The sequence below is a fragment of the Caretta caretta genome, chromosome 6 (genome assembly GCF_965140235.1).
Source record: "Caretta caretta isolate rCarCar2 chromosome 6, rCarCar1.hap1, whole genome shotgun sequence".
In the NCBI taxonomy this organism is placed as follows: domain Eukaryota; kingdom Metazoa; phylum Chordata; order Testudines; family Cheloniidae; genus Caretta; species Caretta caretta.
Window position 1 is genome coordinate 79,590,308 of NC_134211.1, and position 22,263 is coordinate 79,612,570.

Genomic DNA, 22,263 nt, shown 5'->3' on the forward strand with positions numbered 1-22,263 from the left:
TTCAGAACATTCGATACATTCTTCATCCTTTTGCCTCTGTATGCCTCTTGAATTTCCTTTGAGGTGAAATTCCCTTCATCTTCAGAAAGCCCAACGAATCAGGCTTCAAGTTCAAATATGAGTTGGTGGGGAGGCAAAATTTACCTCTCCTCCCACCCTCCCTTAGGTCAGGGAAAGATTTAAATTATTACCCCTGCTCTCCTGGGTTGCAACAGCTCTCAATGGGCTGGAAGAGCAGCTACAGCTCATCTACACCATTTGCTGTTGAGGGGCCAGTGCAGACACCTCCAAATGTGTGCCCCTCTGTCAATAACCCTTTCCTCTGCACGACCCCATAACACAATGTAAGAGGTGCAGAATGGCCATGTGACTTTAAATCTCTGGAAGCATTCAGAGTGAAATCTTTTACAATCCACACCAACCTGAAAATGCAAATTCATCATCTCTCAATGAAGTGGAAAATGAAAACAGGGAGGGGAGGGAAAAGAAGAATGTGGAAAATAGTTATATTCAGAGTTATCATGTTGGTGTGGTTTGGCATTTTTTATTTAATCAGATCCAAACAGAGTTAAATAAAATGATCTGATCTATAAGAAAGTTATATCTTCTTTATAACAAATGATAGAAATGTTACTACCTGCTTCTCAGAATATTGTGAGATGCATTTTGTATGTATGTTGACCTATCTATCTTCTTAGTGGATTATGTTTCTGAAGGGGGTTCTTCATTCTGAGTGAAAGTCTTCAAGAATTTTTGTCTGCAGGGAGCATAACCATCATCAATGTGCAGGAGGTGAGGATTTCACTATGTGCCTGGAATCTGAAGGAGGTGAGTCATCACCCTTCACAGGATTTTATAGCATAATTGCCCAGTGGCAAATATATGGAAGGAGTTCAAAGAACACAGTATGGAAGCACTGCAGCAGACTTCTTGAATTAGTACAGGAAACACTAAGGTTGTATTGATTTGTTTGTTTTGGTTACTCTTCGGGGACTGGGGAATGGTGGGAGTTAGAAGCAGAGCTGGCAAGGATTGATTTTCCTGTCCCATTAGAATTTTTGAGACTTCTGTTTTTTTTCTCATCTGAAATTGGGACCAAAAAAAAGTTAAGAATCAGAAAATATTTAATGAACCATCAAACCCAAATGAGTTATATTTGGGTCCACTGAAACACTTTGTCTCAATAATTCCAAAATGCTTTGTTTCAATTTTGAATGTTTTCCCTTTTTTAAGTCTAAATGTACTAAATGTTCTAAACAAAAAGTCTTTTCAAATAAAATACCCATAACTTTTCATTTTTAAAATGTTGAAAAAGTTTTAATAGCTTTGAAACTGCCTCACAAGCAGTTCTGGTTTCAACAAATTGGTATTTTTCAGTGGGGGAAAAAATGGATTGTCAAATATTTCCTGACTAGCTCTAGTTAGAAAGAATCCAGATAGAGGACTCAAGTGAGTCAACTCCTATCATTCTCAGTTCTGAACGAACTATAAAGAAGCCATTTTGATTATACAAAACTCTTGTGAGATTTTATTGGAGAAATCATGTGATATTTCCCTTTCATCAGATTCAGGATAGAAAGAAATGAATAGTACAGATGGTCCCATTTTCAAGCTTGTCTTTAAGATGTTTGCATAGCAATTCATTGAAGCAGATAAATGGTTGAGCTCTCTCTTTTATGGAAACATATTTGTAATATTATATAGAGGCTACCACCTCTCTATAAATAAAATCACATCCAGTTTCCGTTAGTATATCCAATTTACATCTTTTCCATTTATAATTTTGGATTGGAAGATTATTTTGGCCTGAAAATTGCCAAATTTATTCTGGAAGCAAAATTCAAACCCTTGTGGATTTGCAGATTATTAAACAATTTGTCCTGATTTAAAATGTTCACTTTAATCAAACATTGCTTTTTCTCCTGCTAGTTTATGATTATGACCTTTACATATGTCCATGTAGTTGAATCTCCTTGAAAATCTGTGTACTAGCTACATTAAAAAAATAAGTAGCCACTGGAAAAAGTTATTAATAAGTTTTTTTAGTATGTAGTTTGAGAACCAGTCATATCTTAAAAAAACCAGGGAATTCTGCTAAGTCACAGAAATGTCCTTTTCTATAATAACAACAAGCCACGATAGGACGTTAATTAATGATATAGATAATGTAATTCTTTGTATCTAAAATATAATGGATGTGGTAGGGGAAATCCATGCTCTCATATATAGTAGCTATGTTTCACCTAACAGGACTCTAGAGCTGACCAAAGCAATGGATTTGTTGACTAACTTGTTTAATAAATAATAGCAATATTTCTGAAATCATAAATTATTCAATCAGCTCTAAAGAATACATAATATTTAACCAGTTCTACAGGAGTCCTTAAAATGAACAGGAGAGGACCTTATAGTCAGAAGGGAAAAAAGGGATATCAAATATGCGCATACCCCTACTCCATGTCTAACAAAGACTGTAGCTGATGAGCTATTACCAGCAGGAGAGTGAGTTTGTGTGTGTATGGGGGTGGGGGGGAAGTGATAAAACCTGGATCTATGCAGGAAATAGCCCGACTTGATTATGTAAAGAGTTGTCACTTTGGATGGGCTAGCACCAGCAGGAGAGTGAATTTGTGTGGGGGGGTGGAGGGTGAGAAAACCTGGATTTGTGCTGGAAATGGCCCACCTGTTGATCACTTTAGATAAGCTATTACCAGCAGGACAGTGGGGTGGGAGGAGGTATTGTTTCATATTCTCTGTGTGTATATAAAGTCTGCTGCAGTTTCCACGGTACACATCTGATGAAGTGAGCTGTGGCTCACGAAAGCTCATGCTCAAATAAATTGGTTAGTCTCTAAGGTGCCACAAGTACTCCTTTTCTTTTAGGGTCTAAATAGTAATTTTATCCTACAGCTGTTTGTGAAGAGATTAAAGCCAAATCACACTTATTTTCAGAGGTACTGCAGCTCCCAGGATATATTGGGGTATACACTGGAGGTGCTGCTATTGATTTCAATGTTATAAGAGCAAGATGCATTTGAATTATCATGCCATATAAGAAGTGTTATTCATAAGACAGTATTCTAGGGCATAATTAAAACTTAGTCTAGATACCACAGTTTTTTCAAAGAGGTCAGTTCATTCTCTTGTGCTGTAAGTAATTTTCATTATTTTAACATTTTGAATTCAATAAATTATGAACTCAGAACAGTGTTATAAATAATAAATGGACAATTAAATTCGACAGGAAAAAGCTGATAATAATGAAGCATAAGATATGCATCCTAAAGAAAACTGCTACAACAACACAGACGTATGAACTTCATTATGATCACAGTCTTAACTGAGAGAGTAGAGAGTATGAACACACTTACACTGCCTCTCTTTGGTAGTTTTATTATAGCCCTTATTTAAGTCAATGGGAGTTAAGGCCACTCTGCACCATTGCAGGGCCAGGCCAGTAGCTACTTATCATTTCCTTGGGATTTTATTAATGTTCTCTTATATTTTCACAGGTTATCTATAATTTTCCAAAGACATGTAATGTCTAAATGCAACCCCAGCAACCTCAAAGGCTTTGTCTCATCAAGTGGGAAGAAAGGGGTCATGGCTCCTTTAGTGGTTCCCATTGTCCTTCAGGTCTGAAGAGCAATGGGGGCATTGCCTGAAATTTGACGCCAGTCTGAAGGGGCTCAGGTAAGCCACTGGCCTTCTGTGCACCAGAGGAAGGGCATATATATATGCCCTGTCCTGCTGGATGGAGCCTTCTCTCATGCCCAGATCCCAGATTTGGAAGGGTGGGGAGTTGACAGCAGCCCTCCCCAAGGTCAAAAAAAGTGAGGAAAGAACAATCGCCTGCATTGTATGAGTTATTACTAGATAATTCCCAGATTCGTTGAATTAACAAAGTTTCAGCCTAATTAAACCACTCTCTTGCATTTTGTCTTTCTTCCTGTATGTCCAGGACAAAGTTCTCCTCTTCCACATATTTCAGTGTATTTGCATCTTATGTCTCTCTGAATCTGTAAGGACATCTCCAGCAATGAGCCACTTACTCTTATAGTCACCATTAAAGAAGATCTGTATGTATAAAAAGAAAAGGAGTACTTGTGGCACCTTAGAGACTAACCAATTTATTTGAGCATGAGCTTTCGTGAACTACAGCTCACTTCATCGGATGCATACCGTGGAAACTGCCATCCGATGAATGCATCGGTATGCATCCGATGAAGTGAGCTGTAGCTCACGAAAGCTCATGCTCAAATAAATTGGTTAGTCTCTAAGGTGCCACAAGTACTCCTTTTCTTTTTGCGAATACAGACTAACATGGCTGTTACTCTGAAACCTGTATGTATAAAAAGAGGTTTAGAAGACTTTGTGAGAAAAGGGAAGGGAAAATCAGGTTCAGATAAGACCAGTTCCCCTGGTATAAATCCATAGTAACTCCACTGACTTCAGTGGCATTACTCTGGAGTGTGACACTGATATAACCAAGAGCAAAATTTTGCTTAAACATCTTGAACAAAGTGCTCCTGTGCAAATTACATAGAAATTAGCAATTCCAATAAGAATTCCTTAGCAGTTAGCTGTTCCTTAGCTGTTAGTCTGAGCTGGGTCCAGTTTTTTGACAAAGCAGTTAATGAAAATGTCTGAACCATTACTGCTGTTTTTTAAATGTTCCTATCTAAAATGGATTAGATCACCATTTTTTTTCTGTTGAACATAGCATAGTATATTTGGAATACAATACTTTTAGCTTTAAGGTACAATAATTCCTTGAACCTTGGATAAAGTGAAATATAGCACTTGTTCGGAGACCACATAGGTCTTAATTCAGGAAAGCTCTTAAGCATGTGCTTAAATCCATGTCTGTTCAGGACAACAGTTATGCACATGCTTTATTGAAAGCATGTGCTTAAATCCTATTGGAATAATAGCATGCTTCTAGTTAAGTATGTGTTTAAGTACAGCCTTTAAAGGGGATACTTTTCTGAGCTGTGTCCATAGACTAAGACTTCTGCAATTTAGTACAGTATCTTGTTATAGTTTGTAGAGATCACGGGTAACAAAACCCAAAATAAACAATCTCAAATCCAAGCCTCTCTATTTACCCAATTTATTTTTCAGCTGAGATTCCAAAACTGATCCCTGATTTAAATCTGAAACAACTTCTACGTTTTTAGCTCTTGTTCAGATCCTGCACATTAAGGGGCATGTATGCTTGGTTCTTGTCTTGACATGTATCAAATCTCATGAGAATGGCAATTCTTGTGAGATTTCAGCCTATGGAGAAGGAAATCTCACATGAGCAGCTGATCTCATTAAATATCTACTATTTTAGGCTGAAATCTTGTGAAAATACTAACCTTATTTTGACACTTTACTGACAGTGAAATCCTGCTAAAGTCTACAAAAACAAGGGAAGCCCAACTGGAGAGATCATGCTGGAGGGACCTGTAACCCCCTCTGGTAAGCCAACTATCACAGCTGCTCACTCAGTAACAGTGTGCAGGGTGTGAGTATGTGTGCCAAGTCTAGGGGTATTCAAGCTACCAGGCTGTCTCTACCCTTTGGGGAAGAGGCACTTTTGAGAGGTAAGGGGATGGAGAATTGTAACCCTGTCCAGTGCCCTACATTTCCTATTTTGGGAAGGGGAAAGAAGAATCAACCAGATCTGCCCTTGTGCTCTCCACAAATAAATGGTGTGTAGGCTTCCATTATTTCCACATATCTGGAGGCAGAGAGGTATCTGTTCCCTCATTCTTCTCATGCTCTTCAGCTGCATGGGTGAAGGAAGATAGGATGCGTAGCTGATTTATCCTCAACATCAAAGAAAGAGAGGATGAAGAGAAAGTATGAAGGGGAGGGGCAGATGGCAAGCACAGAGGAAGTTTGTGGCAGAGCAAAGACTTAAAACCAGGTCTCCTATGTCCTAGGCTAGTGCCTTAAGCACTGGATCACCCTTCCTCTAACTTCTGAAAAGTTTACTCCCAGCATTTTAGAAATGCACATATTTAGCCCAGTTTGTATTCTGACTCAAAGCTAAAGGCAATATGCAATGGAAAGGTTGGGCCAGATCATCAGCTGGTGTAAACTGTGGTTCTATGCAGCGATGACAGTTTACACCATTGGAGGATCGAGAACATAGTTTTTTGCCCAGCCAAAACCCCACATTTCAAGGCGCAGTAGCTCTTGGAGGCCCAAGAAATCCCACATTAATTTCTGTGTGCCAGCTGTCAGTGATACTGGGTGCTTTTAACTGGTCCATTCTCGGTACCATCCCCAAACCCTTGAACTTCCCTGGTGGCTAGGATCTGTCAGGCCAGGGCTTTAAAAAAAATTAAATCCCCCAACTATCATTAATGGAGTGCTTTTCTGGATTTGAATGGAATATACCTGGATACATTATCAACACAAAGTGAATTCACCTTCTATCTTATTGCATTAAGGTATTTTCTCAGGAACAGAAGACATGTCAAATGATTGTATTAGAACACTTCAATGTGATAAGAAAAACACAGTAAAACCAAAAATTTGAAACATTCATCCAAAGTTGACATTTCAAGCAATGTTTCTGCCAGGAGTATACGTCTCACAGGGCGCAAGTTCTCCAAAGTGAGTAATTTCTTCGATAGGACTGGTACACTAGCTACTTCTTTGGTTTAGCATTTTAGCTTCTCTTATTGGTTCATAAATCTGGATGATGTTTGTAAGTGTTCATGCCATCTTTTCATTAGCTGTGACCATATCAACAGCAAAGACATCTATCATGACTAGCGGGTGACTATTCAGAGACACCACGATGCAAAGCCAGGCAAGTGAAAGGAAAATAAATAGTTGTAGGCTGTAGCTCTGTAGGGTTCTGAACATCAGAATAAGCCTTCTGAAGGAAACAGAACACTTCTCAGTCAATAGACAATTCACATTTACAGCTCTTACACAGACAAAAATTACAAATCTGACTTTTACATTAATGCTGCAGTAAACCGATGAAATAAAGATGAAGCTCTGTAATTCATTTCTTGTGGTCCAGTCATAAAATGCACTGTATTATTTAACGGAATGAGAAATAATGGCTGGTTGGCAGGTAGCCTGTTTCTTTAACGTGATAGATTATAAGTGCTTTCTGTTTTTGATGGTCTTTGTAGTTCAGTGATTTAGGCTTTACATTTAACTAATAAGAGTGCTATAAAATTTTTTAGAAAACAATGGTGTTCAAATTTGCACTTTTATTTTTCAAAAACATTTACAAAATATCTTGAGCATTTTAAGCTTAGATTGATCTAATCACCCCCTGCAAACCATTTCTGTAGAACTGCCAACCTTTGAAGCATCTTAACTGCAGAAAGAGATAGTCACCAAGATAACTTCACTATTTTTTCCCTTCCTTCAACATCCTTGAACAACTATCCAGAGACCAATATTGAGAGAAAGTACTGTTCCTTACAAAACTTGGCTAGAGGGGATAAGCACTAGCCTTTTTTTTTTCTTTTCTACAACTTGTCTTTTGTTTTTAGTGTAATTCTAGCTTCTTTACCAGAGCCATCCTGACAGGCATCATCAATGACACATATACACATGCCATGTTAACTCAATGGAGGGAGGTAGCCTATAAAAATGATTATTTGCCGTGTTTTTTCTCCCTGGTGTTGCAACATTTTGAACTTGATCTAAAACCCACTGAAGTCAGTGGGAGTATTTCCATTGGCTTCAATGGTTTTTCAGTCAGGCCCACTGATTTGAACTACCATAGAACTGAGTGAACAATGTGTAATGCATAATTTAGCTAAAAATGCTAGCTGCTTTTCCACAAACATATCACAATTTCCTTCTCTTTTTAACATTTTTGGTGTGAATTTCCTGAGTGCAGAGGATTTATCAGAACAATTATCGGTGAGTATTCAATATTTGATAATCATTCTTCCAGCTATGTTGGGTAGCTAGTCATGATTTATTTATTCATTCCTTTTATTTATATTTTAAATCCCCATACATTGATCTTAGTGCTTTCATAATCATTCAATTTGTACTATATCACAAATAAAGCCACCACCATTGATATGCTCTGAAAAAACATGCATTAATGTGGAGTTAAGGATGAGAGTACAGTACTTTAAAAAAACACCCCACATTAAATTCTGCCTCCATCTGCATTATCAGTGGGAAGGGATGTTTGAGCAGCCTAAAGGAATGATGTCCAAACTCAAGAGAGGAAGGGGAGAGAGATGAAGCAGGCCTCTGCTCTTATATTGGTGTACAGAGGAATGTGCAAGGGATAGTGGTTTCTCTGCCTCCCCCTGACTAGCCAAAGAAGGATAGAGAAGCCAATTGGCTATCACATGCTCCTTCCCCTCAAATTTAAAATATGCCTTGGCTTTCAGGATCCCATCTTCCCTTTATGACTGCCCTGCTATCTCTCCCTGTAATTGAAGTATATTGAGATGTGCTTTCAGGTTGCTGGAGGTTGGACCAGTTTTGGCAATCAGGAAGGATTTTTCCCCATTGGGTCAAACTGTCAGAGGCCCAGGTGGTTTTTCACCTTCCTTGCAGTATCATGGAGACACAGTCAAGTTAAAGGATTAGGAATAGGAAGTAATATTAGCAAATAATATCGGACTTCCTTTTTGTTGGATTTAGTGTGTGGCTGCAGGGTGGTGTTGGTGACCTTTGAAATACAGTAGCTCAGACTAGGTGATATGACTCTATGACTTTATAAGGAATGTTTAATTTGTTGCAAGTTGTGGCCCGTGCAGATAAAGGCTAAAAGAGGGCCAGCTCCCAGAGGTAAATGAGTCCCAGGATTCTGCTGGTGTAAGAAAAAGGAAAGACCTGAAATCTTCACAGGCTAAAGTCCCCCTCATGGGGTGAGAGAGAGTGAGCGTATTCAGAAGTGAGCTGAGTTCTAGGAGTAGGCTGAAGAGGGTCTATCTTGAGTTATTGGTTATATGCTGAAAGCCCTGTAACCCAATGTACTCAGTAGAATGCCTGGCATGTGAGTGGAGGTGGGTGTTTAGTGCCCTTCCCCATTGTTAAGTATATATAGGTGCAGCCTGCTACTTAAATCCACCCCTGTGTCTGTCTTTAATTCCTGCACAAGGAAGGAACCTTGAGAAGTCATCAACTCCAGCCCTTTGTACTAAGGCAGAACTATGTAAATCTAAATAATCCTTGACAGGTGTTTGTACAACCTGTTCCTAAAAAACACCAATGATGGAGATTCCATAACCTCCCTTAGAAGCCTATTTCAGAACTTAACTACCATTACAGCTGGAACGTTTTTCATAATATTTAACCTAAATCTCCTTTGCTACAGATTAAGCCGATTACTTCTTGTCCTATCTTCAGTAAATATGGAGAACAAATGACCATAGCTCTTTTTGTAATAACCCTTCATGTATTTGAAGTTTTATCAGGTTCCTGCCTCAGTCTTCTTTTCTCAAGACTAGACATGCCCAGTTTTTGTAAACATTCCTCATAGGTCAAGCCTGTTACTATTTCTATTGCTCTCCTCTGGTTGCTCTCCAGTTTGTCCACATCTTTCCTAAGGTGTGGCACCCAAAACCTGCCACAGTATTCAAGCTGAGGCCTCACCAGTGCTGAGTAGAATGGGACAATTAGCTCCCATGTTTTACCTACAGCATTCCTATTAGTATACCCCAGAATATTAGCCTTTTTCTCAGCATCACATGGTTGACTAATATTCAATTTGTGATCCACTATAATCACCAGATTCTTTTGAGCATTACTTTTGCCTCCCCAGTTATTCCCCTTTTTGTAGTTGTGCATTTGATTTTTCCTTTCTGAGTGTAGTACATTGCATTTATCTTTATGAATTTCATCTTGTTGATTTCAGATCAATTCTCTAATTTGACACGGTCATTTTGAATTCTAATCCTGTCCCCTAAAGTGTTTACAGATCCTCCCAACTTGGTGTCATCTGCAAGATATATAAGCATATGCTCCACTCAGTTACCCAAATCATTAATGAAACTGCTTAATAGTACCAGACCCAGGACTGACACCTGCCCCCACTATATATGCCCTCCCAGTTTGACAGTGAACCACTGATAACTCTCCTTTGAGTATCGTCTTTCAAGCAGTTGTGCACCTACTTCATAATAATTTCATCTTGACCACATTTCTCTAGTTTGCCTTTGAAAATGTCATGTGGAACTGTGTCAAAGCTTTATTAAAATCAAGATATATCATATATCCTGTTTCCCCCCCTATCCACCAGGTGGATAATTCTGTCAGAGAAGGACAGTAAGTTGTTTTGGCATGATTTGCTATGGACAAATCCATGCTGGCTATTCCTTATAATGCTGTTATCCTCTAAGTGCTTACAAACCGATTGTTTAATCATTTATTCCAGTATCTTTTCAGGAGTCAAAATTAGGCTGAATGTCCTGATCAGAAAATATGATAGTTGTTAAACAACCATGGAAAACAAGCATTTTGTGAGAGAAATAGCAATATGATAATCTACATTTGTTATGCATTTTAATGTTCTTTATCTTAAATGGCATTATATTGGCAAGATATACAGAAGCTTTCTCCTTCTAGATGGAACGTTACTAGGATTAAGCCATGACCTTTCACACAGTTAAACCACAGTAACTAGTTTTCCAGTTCTTTGGTTTGTGAAAGAGTTATGAGACAGTTGCCATGAGTCATCTACATTTAGTTTAAGAAATGCTGAGAGAATGTGTGAAGATATAGTGAATGGCAATAGCCATTTGCCGGCTATTCATTATACTCACAACCTTGTTAAGATTTTGCATCAGATACCAGTGCCATCTGGTACCGTCTAGCTGGGACCCCACAGGGGGAGACTGGGGAAAGCTTCCTCAAAATTATCTCCTGTTTGTCCCAACTTTTATATTTTGAAGCCCACATAGCATGTTGTTACAATGGTAGGATATTGCCAAAACTGCCAGTTTGATGGGGACTATCTAATCAGATCAAGCTTGCCCACTTCAGTGAGGATTAGATCATGTCACAGTTTGAGACATGTCATGCACATGATTTACTTGAAAAACTTTTGAAAGGTGCCATAATGTGGAGCAAGCTAGAATCACAGCCCTAAAGGCCAAGGTGAAGATGTAAGACCTCATGTTCTTTCAGGACTCCAAGGCACATGGATGCCCCTACTTTCCAAGGCTGGTCCTATCTACAGAGGAGATGAAGACAACCATAGGCCATGCCATTCTAACAGCCTAGCTGACTAAAAATACCCACTGGTCACACCATCACATGATGCTCTTGATGACAGTCCTGATTCTAATGACACGTGAGTCTGGAGATGATGCAAGTTGAAGAGTCTGAACCTTTTCATCTTATGTACCTTCTTCCCTTTCTCTATATTTTCTCTTTTATTTTGACTGGGAAGATGTCCCCATTTTTTGTCTTTATTTTAGAGGGTGTGGGAGTAGAAGAGGTGTCAGTCAATGAGAGTGTGTGCATATGAGCATTAGGGAAGATAGCAAGAATAATTCCTGACAACCTAAAAACCCTAAGAAAGTCCTGCTTTGTAAAATCGTTTGTGAGGTCTCTCGGTTTGGTGAAAAGTATTGAAGAAAGTAAACTGTCAGCTATAGGAGGCTGTGAGAGCTGCTGACTCTTATTGTTTTAAAATTGTGTATTCAGGTTGTTGGGAGAGAAAGCAGGATAGCAATTACATATACAGTAAGTTCAGGGGAGAGCCTTGATTTACCTTGAGGGCTGAAAGGTTAACTAATTTGGTTTCAATAATAAAATATTCAACTGGTTCAGTTGATTTTCTTGTCATGGGTAGAGCCCTTTAATTAGGGGGTTAGAATAAAACAGATGGCTATCTCCTTAAATTCCTGGGTAAAGAGTTATATAAGCTCACTATCTGCTGTATTATGCTCATGATTTGATTGTTGGTGATAATATGATGAGCTGAGCAATTAGTGATTTAATTCAGTATCATTGTTAATCCATTGATTTATTGATTCTGTTTCCATTGTGAACTTGATTTGATAATTGTATTGTTTAACATTTAGTAACTTTTGTACATGTTATAGTAGTTTAACCTTACCAATGTGTTTGGTTCTAATTTTGCTCATTTATTAATTGTAAATAACACTCATAAAAGTATACGGAGCCATTTTTTTTCTTTCAAACTAGCAACTCAGACCAGAACTCTTGAGAATTTAAGGCAAATTAGCCAGTTTATCTGAGAGCCTCCCTAAATTAAACCTTTGTCTCTCACGCATTGAATTCTGAACAGCACAAAGGAAGCTAGTGCAGGGCAAAAAATCTGGACCTGTTTTACACGTTTACATGTAAAAGTCACATAGTGTTGCTTCTGTTTCCAAAGTAGATAGAATCAAAGAAATGTAGGACTGGAAAAGACTAAGATAGGTCATCTGGTCCAATCCCCTGCATTGGGGAAGGACTAAGTATTATCTACCCCAGTATTTCTCAACCTTTCCAGACTACTGTACCCTTTTCAGGAATCAGATTTGTCTTGTGTACTCCCAAGTTTCACCTCCGTTAAAAACTACTTGCTTACAAAATCAGATATAAAAATACAAAACTGCGACTATTACTGTTAAAGTGTTCACCATTACTGAAAAATTGCTTGCTTTCTCATTTGTCTGTATGAAATTTTAGTTTGTACTGACTTCGCTAGTGCTTTTTATATAGCCTATTGTAAAACTAGACAAATATCTAGATGAGTTAATGTACGCCCTGGAAGACCTCTGTGTACCCTGGGGTACATGTGCTCCTGGATGAGAACCACTGATCTACCCCATCCCTGACAGGTGTTTGTCTAACCTTTTCTTAAAAACATCCATTGATGGAGATTTCATAACTTCCCTAGTTAATTTGTTCCAGTGCTTAACTACCCTTAGAGTTTGGAAGTTTTTCCTAATGTCTAACCTAAATTTCCCTTGCTGTAATTTCAGCCTATTACTTCTTGTCCTGTCCTCAGTGGATAAGGAGAAAAATGTATCACCTTCCTCTTTATGACAATTTTTACATACTTGAAGAATGTTGTCATGTTTTCCCTCAGTCTTCGTTTTTACAGACTAAACAACCCCAGCTTTTTCAATCTTTCTTATAGGTCATTTTTCTCTAGACCTTTAATCATTTTTTCTGCTCTCCTCTGGACTTTCTTCAGTATGTCCACATCTTTTCGAAAGGGTGGCACCCAGAACTGGACACAATACTCCAGTTGAGGCCTTATCAGTTCTGAGTGGAATGAAATAATTATTTCTTGTGTCTTGCTTACAACACTCCAGCTAATACATCCAGAATGATGTCTGCTATTTTTGCAACAATATTGCATTGTTGATTCATAATTTAGGTTGTGATCCACTATAAGCACTAGATCCTTTTCTGCAGTACTCCTTCCTATGCAGTCATTTACCATTTTGTATTTTTGCAGTTGATTATTCCTTTCTATGAGTGATACTTTGAATTTGAAATGTGAATACTTGTGCATGTGATATTACATCTGTTTTCCACAAATAACTTGCAAATTGAGACTTCAAAATTCACTTCCAACAAACATTCACAACAGGAAAACTTGATTGCATTCATATTCACAGATCACAAACACAAAAGGGGTGCACACATGGCTGAAGTAAGTTCATAAGCTTGAATGAATGGTTGTGGACATTTTTCACAGTATTATCCAGCTATACCCTGAACAGAGTCTGATAACATGCGAAAGGAAGGCAAGTAGATGAATGTTTTATGCTTTATTAATATTGTAGTAAATTTCTATTAATATTTCAACAAATACAATTTGTTCACATGCAAATGTTTACAAGTATAATAATAATTATTAGTAGTAGCATAGAACCATCTATGAGGAAAAAAATGTCATTGCTAGAGGCATAGTTAAAAGCTTAAGGCTAGAATTGTCATTTTGTCCTTTTTGTAGAAATTGTATTCAGAAATCCATACTTTCAATCAGTGATTTTGCAGAAAACTGACACATAAATGAAAGGACTTACAGCTGATATCGTATGTGCATTTGACAAGCTATGATGGAATTGTTTGCAAAGTTTTATTGAAATCCCTGTTTTCATTTATTTTTGTTAACACAAGCTATAGAAATCTGTGATATAATATTTTTATATAATTTAAGCTAACTATAATGGAATTAACCAAGGAAGTGAAGGGAAAAATAGCATATTTATTCTGATGTAATGGAAAAATGTCTTTGGGAGAAAAATATTATTATACATTAATACTTTGTGAATTTTAATACTAATTGCTTTGGTTCCATTTCTTTAAAATGTGCTTAAAACTGTCTAAAGAAACTATGAGCAAGAGTCTGGAATAATTTCAGAAACTGTATTACTCAATCTCTAGTGCATTAAGTGCAGTTTATCCCAAACTCTTGCTCACATAAAGCCGGAAGCAGAGATACTGGTTTGAGAGGGTTTTTTTTGTTATATGATACAGCATGAAAAACATAAGAAAGGATCTGCCAAATTCTGCTGACAAATGTAAGCCTCATTTAATGATTATTGAACTCAACGATATAAGGTCCCAAGCAATCTAGCAACAAACACATGCTTAAAGTTAAGCATGCAGGAAGCCCCACTGACATCAATCGGAAATCTAGCCCCTTCGGTCCAGAAGTCTCAGCCATCTGCTGCTGGCTTGCTTGGAAAGTCCAGGAGCCAACTTAGTGGATGAGAATTGTGTGAAAGCTTAACTTTGTTTCAACTATATTCCATAAAAAGCTATGAGCCAGATATTCAACTGGTGAACATAACTCCACTGAAGTCAACAGAGTTCTGTCTGTTTGCACCAGCTGAGAATCTGGTCCCATATTTCTAAATCCTCCTTTTTGAAGGCATAATCAGGATTTTAAAAATTGGTTGCTGGGGACATTAAATAAAACGTTAATCATCAAAAAATGATCACTGCCTTACAAAAAGATTTTGTTATATTTTTAATTAGTAAGAATAAATTTTAAAGCATTCTGAAAAAACAGAAGCATTCTGTTGTTCATAGTTCTCTTAGATTAAAAAGGATCAGTCTCTCAAAACAGTGCTTAATGGTGGTCATCCATGTTTCCTAGCTATATGCATGCTGGCTGAGTGATTTCTGTATTTTTTCCAGAGAAAGAAATACAAAGATTTCACAGATTTCTGTCTTCTTTCCATCTTCACAGAACACCGGACCTAGGAATTAGTTGTCAGAAAGTGAGGAGTGCACTCCAGTTTCTTAGTCAAATTTGTGAATGAAGCTGGGAGTGGATGACAGGGGACAGATCACTTGATGATTGCCTGTTCTGTTCATTCCCTCTGAAGCACCTGGCGTTGGCCACTGATGGAAGACAGGATACTGAGCTAGATGGACCATTGGTCTGACCCAGTATGGCCGTTCTTATGACACAGGAGAAGCACCAGGAGAATTGACTTTGTGTGCTGTCCTAAGCAATAATCAGTGACTTTACTGCGGTTTGGCTTGATCCCCCAAACTCCTAATCACGTATGCCATACTAATTAACTCACTGACCTCAGCAGTAGTATTTGCATGAATGAATGCTTGTAGGATGAGGCCCATTGTGTGTACATTTCATATATGGGCTTTTTAATAAACCCCGATGAGTTCCTGTGATTCTAGTAAGTGTGTCCAATTTAGAAGATTGAAAAATTCATGATTCTGATGAGGCATTTGGGTCTGTGCAGCTGACAAAGGCTTAAAAAGCAAAACAAAATCCTGGAGAGTCTGTACAAGTCCTCTGAGAAATAGAAAACAAATTGCTTCTGCTCATTTGAAGGCTAGTTATATCACAATATTTATCTGGTTTTCATTGTGATACATACATATTTATACAAAATATCAAAACATCCAAAAGGTGTCAGAACATAATAGAAGAATACTTCTCCATAATGCAGTCAGAGTAACAACAAAGGGTAAAAGTCAAAGAGACCCAAAAAGAAAAATAATAAGAACTCAGGTAACAAATATCTTGTAGCAGTACCTTGTAAATTCTGTTTCAGTAATAACAGTCTCTGCATCTATTGTTTGTCTTAATCCGGTAGTGAGAGGGTTTTGTGGTTGTTGTTGTTGTTGGTTTTAATTTTATTTCTTCTTTCCTTCCTTCCCCCAAGCAAATTACTTTGTGCCATAACTACAGAAATTAGTCTAAATTATTTAATTATCTGAAATTAGCTCATTTTAAACGCTTAAATTGTTTCATTATTAAGATCCATTGGCTCCCATGAAAGTCATGCAATGTTGTTGACTATTCATCACAAAATGTGGCACTGTAGTTCATTAAGCAAGGACTCTTTTTCCCACCAGCTCAAAACAACCAAAATAGTATACAAATAAAAAGTGGATAAGAAACCAAATGCACAATGTGCACATTTTTATGTTCCTTTTAAGCTAGTTACATTAAACACAAATATCTATGTTAATGAAAGACTAAAGTAATATGGCCAAAATCAGGAAAAATCCAATATTAAAAAATTATGGTTCCAAGAGCATTATTAATTCAGGTTTCAGAGTAACAGCCGTGTTAGTCTGTATTCGCAAAAAGAAAAGGAGGACTTGTGGCACCTTAGAGACTAACCAATTTATTTGAGCATGAGCTTTCGTGAGCTACAGCTCACTTCATCGGATGCATACTGTGGAAACTGCAGAAGATATTATATACACAGAGACCATGAAACAATACCTCCTCCCACCTCCTCCCACAAAAAAAAACCACACACACACACAAACTCACTCTCCTGCTGGTAATAGCTTATTGGATAAGCTATTACCAGCAGGAGAGTGAGTTTGTGTGTGTGTGTTTGGGGGGGGGGGGGTGAGAAAACCTGGATTTGTGCTGGAAATGGCCCACCTTGATTTTCATACACATTGTAAGGAGAGTGGTCACTTTGGATGGGCTATTACCAGCAGGAGAGTGAGTTTGTGTGGGGGGGGGCGGAGGGTGAGAAAACCTGGATTTGTGCTGGAAATGGCCCAACTTGATGATCACTTTAGATAAACTATTACCAGCAGGAGAGTGGGGTGGGAGGAGGTATTGTTTCATGGTCTCTGTGTATATAATGTCTTCTGCAGTTTCCACAGTATGCATCCGATGAAGTGAGCTGTAGTTCACGAAAGCTTATGCTCAAATAAATTGGTTAGTCTCTAAGGTGCCACAAGTACTCCTTTTCTTTTTATTATTAATTCAGATGCTTGCACAACCATGTTGAATGGGATACATTTTACAATACACAGAATAGTACATTGTTTCCTATTTGAGGACCCAAACAACGCTCAGTCTAACTGATTTTAATATGAATCAGTTTGACCACTTGTGTAAATAAGGAATATGGGCCAAATCCAGGGGGACAGCATCCATCTTAAACATTGGGATGTATACTAAACACTTAGGAATGGTCTACATGTTGGAGAATGTGCTTGATGGGGGTGTGTTTTCTAAGTGAATTTATGTATTGTGCATTAATTGGGCCATGTAGAACCTGCTGGTAAACATTCCCTAATGTGCTTTACTATTAAAAATGGTTCCTGTGACCTTTTAAGCTTCTTTATGATGGTGTATAAGAAAGTCTGGAGTGTTCGCATCAGAAAGAGAAAATATTTTATTTGTTTGTTTGTTCTTGGTTTTCTGCTTGTTTTTTTATATTAGGAATTCAAGCCTTGTTCTCATTAGACCTCTAAGGAGAAATGAAGAAATACAGAAATTATTAAATCATAAGAGACAAAAAGCTGAGTAAAATTTTTTAGAACTCTCTATATAAATAGCTATTTTCAGCACTCTTCCCTGCCCCCGCCTCTCCAATACTCAGCCTAGCACCTGGGCAGCTTTACTATTGGTAACTGGAATATCTAGGTGAAATGGGGAATGATGTTTATTACTGTGTTGTCTACTATTAGATGTCACATCAACAAAAACACCTTTGCCTTGTCTATACTTGACCTTCTACCATTGGTTAGAACTGGATGGGTGTTAATCCAACACTGGAAAAGGTACTAGTGTCAACAAGACCTTTCATCTGCTCTAGCTCTGAAACCCTGGATATTCCACATTGTGACTACAGCCATCAGCTACAGAAATTTGTACAGACAGCATGGAGTCCTGCCCCAATTGACATCAATGGGAGTTTTGTCATTGACTTCAATTGAAGCCAAGATTTCATAGAATACTGAATCATAGAATAGAATACTGGGGTTGGAAGGGACCTCACGAGGTCATCTAGTCCAACCCCCTGCTCAAAGCAGGGCCAATCCCCAATTTTTGCCCCAGATCCCAAATGGCCCCCTCAAGGATTGAACTCACAACCCTGGGTTTAGCAGGCCATTGCTCAAATCACTGAGCTATCCCTCCCCCTAAATTTCATCCTATAAATTAAGTCAAACATTTTTGATGCTCTTTAGAAAATCACAAAACCCTCTAATGCTCTCAGAATCTTGCTAAGTCCCCAAAAGTGCACAGCAGGGATTCAGCACTCTTTATTTGACAGAACTTGCATAATTTCACTTCACAAACACTAGATACTCCTGCAGTTTCTCCCAACAGTTTGCTTTCTTTCTCTACATGATCTCCCATAGTGTCCTGCTCTCATTGAGAAGAGACGCTTGCTAGCGAGCAACATAGATATTCAAGGTCAGCTTGATGTTTTCGGTTTCACATTATTTAAAATGTACTTTTTATAATATTTATCAGTATGTTCATCAACACAGCAGTGTGTCATTGCAGGGGATCATCACACTGTTGTGCCGATGCTGAAGCAACATGTAAAAGATTGCTTTATCCCCAGGTTGATATTTCCAAATGGGAACCTGAAGCAACTGAAATTCTACTGCTGTGAGATAGAAGGCTGACTTAGAAATCACGCGCACCAACTGTGCCTCATGTGAAATACCTTGCTGTGATACTTGTTCAGATAGCCTGCCTAAACTTCTTGAATAACCGTGCTGCTATTTGTGTAGCCAAACGAATCCCCGGAAGATGCGAAAAGGGTGCCCAGGATTTTTACATGAATATGTGGCCTGATTTTCCACTCCATTACACTTTTTATGCTAATGTAACTCCATTGTTACTTCATCAGCCTAATTCTGACAGCCGTAAAGGATATAGTTAATACATCATACCCTTAAAGGCTTTCTTACATTTATTTAAAAATATGGCAAACAGCTGATTTCAAAAGGAATGATCAATTTGTCAACTTATTAGCATCAGATAGCCAGTGTCGGACATTATAGGTTTGATTTTCCTTTGAAATGTTTGTATGCTGATGTAACTTGGTGTAGAGTGTGGAACTGGGGACGATGGCTTAGGGTAGGTCTATACAACCCACAAACCTCCTGGATCTGGTGCTCTGTCCTCTCTAGTGGCACCAAGACTACTTAGAGGTTAATGAGTCTGCTACAGCCTTAACTAAGTGCCATGTGGCTTTTAGCTCATGCAGTAAAGGCTCAGGCATTTTGCTCCAGAGGTTCCAGGTTTGATCCCTCCTGCTGACAAACGGGGTCTGTCGGTATTATATCTACAATGCAATTAAATACCTTCGGCTGGCACTTGCCAGCTGACTCGGGCTCAGGCTAGAGGGCTGTTTAATTGCACTATAGACTTCCGGGCTCAGGCTAGAGCCTGGGCTCTAGGGCCCCTCCAGGGGGGAGGTCCCAGACCTTGGGCTGCCTCCCAAGCCTGGAAGTCTACGCTTCAACTGAACAGCCCTGCAGACAGAGCCGCATGAACCCAAGTCAGCTAATACAGGCCAGCCATGAGTTTTTAATTGCAGTGTAAACATACCCTCAGGGTATATCTGCACAGCAGCTCAGAGTATGCTTCCCAGTGCAGGTAGACAGACATGCTGGTTCTGCTCAAGCTAGTGTGCTAAAAATAGCAGTATACCCAGTGGTACCACAGACAGTGGCTCAGGCTAGCCTCCTGAATACGTAGCCGGGGGTTAGGGTGGATTTGCACTCAGTTGGCTAGCCTGACCTGCTGCCCTGGCTATGGTGCTATATTTGGTGCACTAGCTTGAGCAGAACTAGCAAGTGTCTAGCGGCTCTGAGAGGCATGCTCCCAGTTGCTGTGTAGACATAGCCTTTGCTAAAGTCACAATTATATTACGGATGATGAGTCATACATATCTGATTGCTTGGCCATACAACCACTATAATACAATTCCTCCACTGTCTTCTTTGTAAACCTGGTAATAATATATATAAAGAGTGAAATTCTGACTCCATTCAAATCAGTGAGAGTTTTGCTATTCACTTGGGCGGGGTCAGGATTTGGATGATTCCAGGCAAGAGAACTAATATGCAGAAGGATTATTATACCACGGTTCTGAATATTTACAGATCACTTGGAAAGTATCCTAGTCTATTCCACTATTCCACTCTCATTTCCAACTTCTAAAAAAAATCTGCTTGGACAATAGCTTTTCAATGAGCTCATGTAAAAAGTTTGCTTTCAAGCACTGTATTTGTTAAAGAGTTAGCTACAGTTTTCTGTGTTCTTTTTATTTGAAGCTAAATTATTTCTTAAGGGGACTGTCAGTGTAGCATTGTTGCTATCTCTATCAAGAAGTGCAAAAAGAACGAAGCAATGGTGACCGAGATGGTGGTATTCCTAGCATTCTGAATGTCATTTCCCTCTATCATATTCGTCACAGTTTTCAGAGCGGTAGTTGTGTTAGTCTGTATCAGCAAAAAGAGCGAGGAGTACTTGTGGCACCTTAGAGACTAACAGCTCTCTAACACCCATTCTACAAGCCTTTACCCTCTGATCCCACTGAGGGTTACCAAAAGAAACTACACCATCTGCTCAAGAAACTCCCTGAAAAAGCACAAGAACAAATCTGCACAGACACACCCCTAGAATCCTGACCGGGGGTATTCTATCTGCTACCCAAGATCCATAAACTTGGAAATCCTGGATGCCCCATCATCTTAGGCATTGGCACCTGACAGCAGGACTGTCTGGCTATGTAGACTCCCTCCTCAGGCCCTACGCTACCAGCACTCCTAGCTAGCTTCGAGACACCACTGACTTCCTAAGGAAACTACAATCCATTGGTGATCTTCCAGAAAACACCATCCTAGCCACTATGGATGTAGAAGCCCTCTACACCAACATTCCACACAAAGATGGACTACAAGCCGTCAGGAACACTATCCCCGATAATGTCACGGCAAACCTGGTGGCTGAACTTTGTGACTTTTTCCTCACCCACAACTATTTCACATTTGGGGACAATGTATGCCTTCAAGTCAGTGGCACTGCTATGGGTACCCGCATGGCCCCACGATATGCCAACATTTTTATGGCTGACTTAGAACAACGCTTCCTCAGCTCTCATCCCCTAATGCCCCTACTCTACTTGCGTTACATTGATGACATCTTCATCATCTGGACCCATGAAAAAGAAGCCCTTGAGAAATTTCACCATGATTTCAACAATTTCCATCCCTCCATCAACCTCAGCCTGAACCAGTCCACACAAGAGATCCACTTCCTGGACACTATGGTGCTAATAAGCGATGGTCACATAAACATCACCCTATACCGGAAACCTGCTGACCTCTATACTTACCTACATGCCTCCAGCTTTCATCCAGACCACACCACACAATGCATTGTCTACAGCCAAGCTCTACGATAAAACCACATTTGTTCCAACCCCTCGGGCAGAGACAAACACCTACAAGATCTCTATCAAGCGTTCTTACAACTACAATACCCACCTGCTGAAGTGAAGAAACAGATTGACAGAGCCAGAAGCATACCCAGAAGTCACCTACGGGACAGGCCCAATAAAGAAAATAACAGAACTCCACTAGCCATCACCTTCAGCCCCTAACTAAAACCTCTCCAACGCATCATCAAGGATCTACAACCTATCCTGAAGGACGACCCATCACTCTCACAGATCTTGGGAGACAGGCCAGTCCTTGCTTACAGACAATCCCCCAACCTGAAGCAAATACTCACCACCAACCACACACCACACAACAAAAACACTAACCCAGGAACCTATCCTTGCAACAAAGCCCATTGCCAACTGTGCCCACATATCTATTCAGGGGACACCATCATAGGGCCTAACCACATCAGCCACACTATCAGAGGCTCGTTCACCTGCACATCTACCAATGTGATATATGCCCCCCTGCCATGTACATTGGCCAAACTGGACAATCTCTACGCAAAAGAATAAATGGACACAAATCAGACATCAAGAATTATGACATTCAAAAACCAGTCGGAGAACACTTCAATCTTCCTGGTCACTCGATTAC

At 39.1% G+C, this 22,263-nt stretch overlaps 1 long non-coding RNA gene across 1 annotated transcript; it reads left to right on the plus strand.

The window, feature by feature from the left end:
• The first annotated feature begins 5,386 nt into the window (after positions 1 to 5,386).
• LOC142072351 (uncharacterized) lies at positions 5,387 to 16,561 on the plus strand. Its single transcript, XR_012668748.1, has 4 exons — positions 5,387 to 5,466; positions 6,447 to 6,612; positions 7,868 to 7,890; positions 15,161 to 16,561. It is a non-coding gene; the product is annotated as an uncharacterized LOC142072351 (long non-coding RNA).
• The last annotated feature ends 5,702 nt before the right edge of the window (positions 16,562 to 22,263 follow it).